This window comes from Carica papaya, chromosome 1, assembly GCF_054855325.1.
Source record: "Carica papaya isolate Zhongbai chromosome 1, ASM5485532v1, whole genome shotgun sequence".
Classification (NCBI taxonomy): domain Eukaryota; kingdom Viridiplantae; phylum Streptophyta; class Magnoliopsida; order Brassicales; family Caricaceae; genus Carica; species Carica papaya.
The window spans coordinates 11,373,787-11,381,796 of record NC_142309.1 but is presented as its reverse complement, the minus strand read 5'-3'; the positions used below and the strand labels follow the sequence as shown (position 1 = coordinate 11,381,796).

At 30.1% G+C, this 8,010-nt stretch overlaps 1 long non-coding RNA gene across 16 annotated transcripts in view; it reads right to left on the bottom strand.

Annotated features, from left to right (window-relative positions):
* The window catches only part of LOC110816367 (uncharacterized), a 42,172-nt gene extending 35,403 nt beyond the window's left edge, over window positions 1-6,769 (bottom strand). For 4 of the 16 annotated variants that reach the window (XR_015818996.1, XR_015818992.1, XR_015818994.1 and 1 more), the window contains exons 1-7: window positions 6,523-6,769; window positions 6,327-6,416; window positions 2,978-3,048; window positions 2,574-2,621; window positions 2,399-2,462; window positions 2,028-2,090; window positions 1,817-1,857 (exon numbers count right to left, since the gene is read on the bottom strand). This is a non-coding gene — a long non-coding RNA (uncharacterized LOC110816367). Of the gene's footprint in view, window positions 1-561; window positions 971-1,006; window positions 1,790-1,816; window positions 1,996-2,027; window positions 2,091-2,398; window positions 2,463-2,573; window positions 2,622-2,904; window positions 3,049-6,037; window positions 6,149-6,326; window positions 6,417-6,522 lie in introns of those variants that run through there. The other 12 variants (XR_015818983.1, XR_015818980.1, XR_015818984.1 and 9 more) reach the window with 12 other exon arrangements.
* Window positions 6,770-8,010: the final 1,241 nt, after the last annotated feature.

Genomic DNA, 8,010 nt, shown 5'->3' with positions numbered 1-8,010 from the left:
AACAAAGTTGTAAGGAAGATTTAGGAACAAGAATTACGATTGAAAGTAAGATGATAATAAAGTATTGGAGATATAAGGGTTGAAGCCGCGAAGAAACGCAAGTTGATTCATGCTTCTTATTAGAAAATAAGAATGGAAAAGAGCTATAGTTTGTTCACCAAGTTCTTTGCCTCTACAAGCATCACTCTTCCTCTCACTAATACAGCATAAGAATAGAAAATGGATCATCCAATAACAACTAAAGGAAAATGAATTGAAGAACCAAAACTGGAATTCTTACTTTTTTCACATTAATAAACTCTTTTTACGCAAGCTAAGATTTAGACTACTAAACACATGTTTTACTGCAAATTTAAATAAAGAAGAAAAGAAAGGAGGAAAGAAAGAAAGGAAAAAAGAAAAGAAAGAATGAAGAAAGTATCCTATTAAAGCTTGGATTCTAGTCTAGAATGCACTAATAGCAACCGTTAGTGCATAACTTATAAGGAATACATAGGTTACATGGCATGCATATAGCAAATGCATTATTCAATAACTATAAAAAGAAAAATAAGTCCTTACTTTTCTTAGGACCAATTATACCAACACCATTCCCTTCTCCTAACCTGCCTAAAAGAGAAAATCAATACGCTATAATTGATCATAAAACTTAATGTGGTACCTACTTCCCATTTATGAACTTTTCATGACAAGCTCGGATTAAGAATTACCAAATGCACGTACCAGTACAAATTTAAATGAAGGAAGAAAAAATGAAGGAAAAAAAAGGAAAGAAAGAAAAAAAAAAGAAGGAAGAAAGTTTGCTACCAAAAGCTTGAAATCTACCTCTAAAATACATCTCACTTTTAGTGAATCCTGCATAATCTATGAGCAATACATAGAATATGCAGCATATGACTAACAATTGCATCATTTAATAAATATGGAGAGAAAAATCATCTTCTCTTGGGTTGCTTAACAGAGCACATCAATATATTACGAGTGATCATAAAACTCGATGACATACCTCTCTTTCTCTTAGATATTATTTTCAATGCGAGCTTGGATTTGAACCTATAAAAGGCATGTTTTTCTACAAATTTAAATGAAAGAGAAAAGGAAATGATGAAAGAAATAAGTAAAGAAAGAAAGTTTTCTACCAAAATTCAAACTCTACCTCTACCATAAGTGAATGTCACATGACCTATGAGTAACAGATAAGTTATATAACATATGGATAGCAATTGCATAGTTCAGTAAATATGAAAATGAAAAATTCTCTTCGGGACACTAATCATGCCAAGATCCTCCCTCTCCCTTAAATTGCATAACCAACTGTGTAAATTTAATATAAATTATCAAAACACTTAATAAGGTACAAAATGCACATGTCATTGTAAATTTACATCAAATAGAGAAAGAAAGGAAAAGAAAAAAACTTTTCTCTCAAAGCATAAATTCTATTTTAAACGCATTACCAACTGTCAATGAATGTCTCATAACCTAAAAGGAATACATAGTCACATACAAAATGAATAACACATGCATTGTTCAATAACCATAAAATTAAAATAGATTTTTACCTCTTCTTAATACTAACTATGTTGAAATCATCTCCTTCCCTTAGTCCACCTAAAAGACCACTTCAATATGCTATATATGATCATAAAACTTGACAAGACACCTTTTTCCCACTTATAAATTTTTCCAAGTAAGTTCAGATTTATAAATGTACATTCTAATCAAATATTTAAATGAAGAATGAAAGAAAGAAAGAAAGCAATAAATAAAAGGAGGAAGAAAGAAAGAAAATTTCCTATCAAAGTTCGGATTTTACCTCTAGAATGCATCAATAGCTGTCAATGAGTGTTGCATAACCTATGAGAAATATCTAGGTTACGTGGCATATAGATAGCATATGCGACCTATGAAGAAAAAAATGAAGCATAGCTTCTTGGCAACAATTATGCCAACATCATCCCCTTCTCTGGACCTGCCTAAAAAGCAAATAAATATATTATAATTTATTACAAAATTTGAAAATATACCTCCATCTTTTTAGTGAATCTTGATAGGCAGTTTAGATTCAGAACTAGCAAATGCATGTATCCCTGCAAATTTGATTATGAAAGAAAGAATGAACGAAAGAAATAAAGAAAATAAGTGAAAAAGAAAGAAAATTTTCCACTAAAACTCAAAATATACCACAAAAATACATCACTCCCTATCACCGAATCTCGCATGACCTATGAGTAATATATAGATTATGTACCACACAATAGCAATTAAATCATTCAGTAAATAAGAAAAGAAAAATCATCTTTTCCGTAATAACTATGCCAGCAATCTCCTTTTCTTTCAGATTGCCTAATACATAACATCAATATGTTATAATTGATCATAGAACTTGATAGTTTACCTCTTTCTTATTGATAAATGTTACTATACAAGCTTGAACTCAAAGCTACCAAAGGCACATATTGCTGCAAATTTAAATGAAAACATATGCTATCAAACACTTAAATGAAACACCATTATAAGAGTTCCAAACAGAACTAATTACTTGCTAAATAATTTAGAAGACATTATCTCACCTACCATCAAAGCTTGTTCTTGTTCTTGCTTAGCTTTTCGGTTGACACCTCAATGTTGATAGAGACAAAAAGGAAATTTTAAAAGACAGAGAAAACCCAATAACAATAACCAACACATATTTGCATGTTCATGGCGCTTAACAATTATAAATATGGTAAGAATGAACAAAACAAACCTAAAAACCTCAGATAAGAAACCAAAATTAGGTTGTTTTAAACCGTGAAGAAGAGAAAAAAAAAGGGAGAATGGTTTCTCACTCCAGTTTCCAGACCCACAAATCATCCACAACAAAGTGACTAATGATGTCCCCTTACTATCAAGAGGAACTCCTTACAAAATCTTTCCACTCAAATTATACATTAGTCTGAAAGATAAATTATATGAAAAAGAAACAAAAAAATACTTAATCTCACAGGGCTGCTAAAAACTCTGACGTCCCAAGAAGATTCTTCTCAGCAAATGACCACACACAATCTGCAATCACCAACCAATGTCACCGGAATCAATCAACAGGCATGTAAAATGAAATAAAAAGAATGATGATGTACATTTGCTGTATATAACAGGGTATTTGAGAAAGATCAGTGCCACCACAATACGTGTAAAAGGTGTTCTTCCACTCCTAAACCCCATGATACAATAAATTAGATGAAGAGGTATTCAAAGATAACATGCATGCCCTTGATGACTACTCTAATCACTAGAAGCAGAGACGTTGAACATATTCGGGCCGGCATACAATCAACCACATTATTGTAAGTATTCACAAGATTATCCCCATTATACTGAACAATGAACAGTTTGCATGCATAGCTTTTATTCGTGTCACTAAGGGTAATAGCAACATTCTGAATGATGGAAATTAGAGAGCAGAAGTGGATTACACATTTCAATGAGACAATAGAAGCGCAACAACAACCTTCCTCTATAAATAATAAATAACTCGCCCCAGTCTTGCACCTGTCATTTTCTTATGTCTGTCCTCATATTGAGCCAAGATAAACCCCATGGTAGTATCAGTGACTGATAGCTAATTCTCTTTCGAACTGCTCAGTTTTCTACTAGTTTATAAAAGATGCTTGAGATCATACAACTTCCATGGATTTAAAGAAAACTATTATGCTTCCTAGACCTAAAAAGGAGTTCCCAATACTTCTCTATCTTTTCGGTTTGTAATGTGTGGAATGCGACTGAAAATAGATAACTGGATGCATTCTGTGTGAGCGGGCTAACCATGTTTCATAATCCCCCATGGCAGTGTGTCTAAGTAAGATACCAACCCTATAGCTTGGAGCAGAGCCATTATAACCATTCTGTACAGGTAAAAAAAAAAAAACTAAAAACCCACCAACTAAAATAATCTTGCCTGATCAATATGTATCAATTTTTTGTAAGCTTCAAAACAATCTGACATCAAGGCAAAAGTCCGAACAGTGTCCATGCAAACCAAGTAGAAATACTGCTCAGCACAAGTTAGGATTGCTTCAAGAAATGCACTTAGAGCACCCCTCGTACTTTAAATTACTTCAAGTTACTTGAAGTTGATACTCATTTAAAAAATAAGCCACCATGCATTTAACAAAGTGGTGATTAGAAAAAAATAAACATTTATCTTTTTAGAAAGAACTAATAACAAACATATATTTACTATAAATATTTTGTAATTTATTTTAATATATATTTTGTTAATTTTAAGTAGGTAAAAATTATATTTAAAAGATTTGTTATATTAAAAAACTAAGTTTTAAAAATTTTAAATGAGACACAAAGTGTTTAAGCACTTTTTACAAAAAAAGAAAATTTAATTAAGTGTGTAAAGTTACTTACTAAGCTTAAAATAAGAAATTTCAATCACCTTTATAATCTCTTCTTATTATTAAGAAGGAAAATAACGAACATGTATAGTGGTATCTGAAAGTTACTTTTATCAAAATTGATCAATTGTTATGAACACAATGGTATTTGAAAATCATTTTTTTTAATGCATTTAGAAATTATTTTTATCAAAATTGATCAATTGTTGTGGACCTATATAACCTAAAACGATCTTGAGCAGGATGAGAGCATCAATTTGAAAGGTAGTCATGTAACTCATGTCTCATTCTGTACTTTTTGATATCACATGTCATATCACTCATGATACAAAAATTTTATATGAATAAAATTTATTTTCATTTATTTTCTAACGATCTGAGAACTAAAAGTGATATCTAAACTAAATACATTAAAAAAAAAAAATTATTATGTTCCTAAATCTTATTTATTTGATACATAAAAATTAAACATAGTTTACATAACACATAATTGAATCAAGCTCACTAATATCCTCAATTATAGGACAATAATTTTGTATTCACACGTTTCGAGAAAGAAAATAAAAAATCAGCTAACTTGAATTGGACCTAAAATTCATTCAGGAATTAGAATATGATTTTTAATTCAATTTTCCATCCCATTTTTATTGTATTGCTATTACCATTCTATTTCTTACTAAGAGGAAGGACCTTTTAAGGCTTGCAGATGGGCAGCTTTCTCCTTACAGAATTTCTCATAAAGCTCTTTATATTTGGCAGTCTCATCCTTCAACCAATTTTCACACTGGAGATATACAATTGCTTAATTTATAGCTTAAGAAATTCACAAAACCAAAGAAGACAAATTCGATTTCATAATAGGAATCATTCTAAGCCCTTTTATTCTCCATTAACCTCTTCTGAGCTCTTTGAAAGTGCCTTCACAAAACTCTGTCTGCAGTACAAATTCCTTTTACGAATACAAAATCAGCCGATTTAGTTACATCACATGCATGAATAAGACCGGTATGATGATGACAAAGCATAGTTAATCTAATTAAAGAATCTTCAAATGTGAAGTTACCTTTCTTTCTTAAGCTTTGATTTCAATTCATGAATCTTACGCCTTATATCAGAGGCGACATTGTCACCAAAAACATAAACAGCGAATGACAAAAAATGATTCCACAGACGGGTGTGCCAAACGTGGGAAAGAGAGAACATAAACTAACAAAACCAATTTTCCATCATTGATGAAGCCTTAGGAACGAGCAGAACTATATCATAATAGCAATGAATCAATTGTTTTCCTTAAAACATAGGGGAAGTGTACAAAAATTGACTGGAAACAAGATATTATAATTCATCTTTTTTCTGTCAGACGGAATTTTAATTTCAGCACATGTTTTTACTGCTAACGAATCTAAAATAAGGAAGAAGAGTTTATTCCGAACAATCAGAACCTCAGTTTTATAGAATTCTGTAAAACCTATAAATGTCTACAAAACTAAGTTTGATTGTTCCACCTAAAGCACATATACTAATAGAATCAATATATTAAGACTATGACGATATATCACGAGTTTAATCTAATCCATGCCAAATGATGCGATAGACATGAATGTTAAAGAATAGTTTATGGCGTTCAAATTTCAGTCATTTAATCAAACCTCTAAACTAATCAGCCAAAACAGAAAGCTCATAAGCTGCTTGACAATCATGAAAATTCTTCAATTCTGAATGAAACGATGTTGAACCTCACAATAACCTTGAAACTTCCTCTACGGTAATAAATTCAACAAAATAGAAATGAAACCGTAACTTTTGTTTGAAAATTATAGAAAAATACCAAACACAAAAGTGCGCACGGCATGTCATAGCATTAGAAAACGAAGAAAGAATAAAATACTTCATTTCCAGAGTTATATTTCATGGAAATATGAACGCGAAATTTAACACCTCGAAATTGTCTCTTCGTTCTTCTTTTGACCGTCCTTGACCGCTTTCTCCTTAATCTGTTGCAGAGCCGACATGATCCCTTCGAGATCACTGCAAGTTCACCATAATTAGTTTTGTCAACAAATAGAAGCCATAAATATGGTATTGATTTTGAAAAAGAAAAGGAATAGAGTGAGATTGTCTTTGAGAACAAAACCTAGAGAGATCAAGATCGAGGTCCTCGTCGTCTATTCGAGTTACTGGATCCGATTTGGTAAGCACAAATTCTGACCCTCGCTTTTTGGAGTTCCTTTTGGTTGTCGCCATTATACAATTTTCGAAGTTCGAATTGAGAGAAACAGAGAGACGCAAAACGGTTTTGCTTTCAGTATGTCTTGGTCGCCGGAGAAAGAAACTAGATAGAGTTCTGTTATGGCGCGGGCGTCTCTGCTGGATTCAGAATTTCAAATTTTAACCTCATTATATTCAAAATTTCTTTTTTGGTCCTAATTTTATTGGATTTTTATTTTTTGACCCCTAATGTTACCATAAATTATCTGCAATTTGCTAATACAACCGTCGTTTTGTCCATAAGCTAAAAATTTAATCCAAGGGATGTAAGAAAAAAAAAAAAAAAAAAAGTGATTATTTCTGTAATTTGGATTATATTTATCAATCTACTATTACAATTTTTTTATTAATTAAATGACACGTATAATAATAATAACGATATATAACACAATTTGTTAATAAAAAACGCACAGTTCAAATCAAAACTCAGAAAAACTCTATGAACACAGAGAATTGTTGTCCGTAGCCACCGACTTAGCCATGTGTTTAATTGTTTTTTAAATGAATGTCCATGAAGTTGTCACGTGGTATTAATACAATATGTTTTTAATTTTTTTTTATAAAAATAATATTTAAATTATTTATTAAAAAAAATAAATATAAAAATATAATTATGCTGAATTGATCTGTCTTTCCTCCGCTCAAAATTCTCTCATTTTACATTAATATAATGCATGTGAGAAACTGAAAAAGAAATTAATTAATTAATGGAAAAAAGAAATCAACAATATGTACGTACGTATGTATATATATGAAATCAGCCTTCACTGTCCATTTCAAAGTCCATTCATATTAATTTTTTTTATACATATATTAGGCAATTTATAATTATATTTAATTTGTATTCATTTCAACCATAATTTTAAATATAAATTTTGTTATATGCATTTTGATTATGATGACTGTAGTTTTATAACAGAGGGGATAAAATTAAAATGTTCAATTATAACTAGTTGGATCTCTGAAAACTTAAATAATATAAATTAATTAGTAATTATTTAGTAATATTAATAGTGATATATCTAGGAAGTTAATCATATTAAATGTGAATTGACCATTATTTTTATAATCTATTTAAAATATTATCATTAAACATTTTTGAGTAAAACTTTTTTTTTTTAATCATAACATGCTTAAAAAATAATGTTTCTTACGAATTATACAACATCATCAAAGATCGTAATTTAAATATAATATACTAAGTTGAAAATAACATCAATTTTTTAATAAACTCTTATATATATATATATATTTAAGATTATGGTTGAAATGAATAGAAACTAAATATAATATGTTTCCCATAGCCTCTCGATAAATAACTTTTTCTCAAATTTTATGACCAACTCGAATTTTG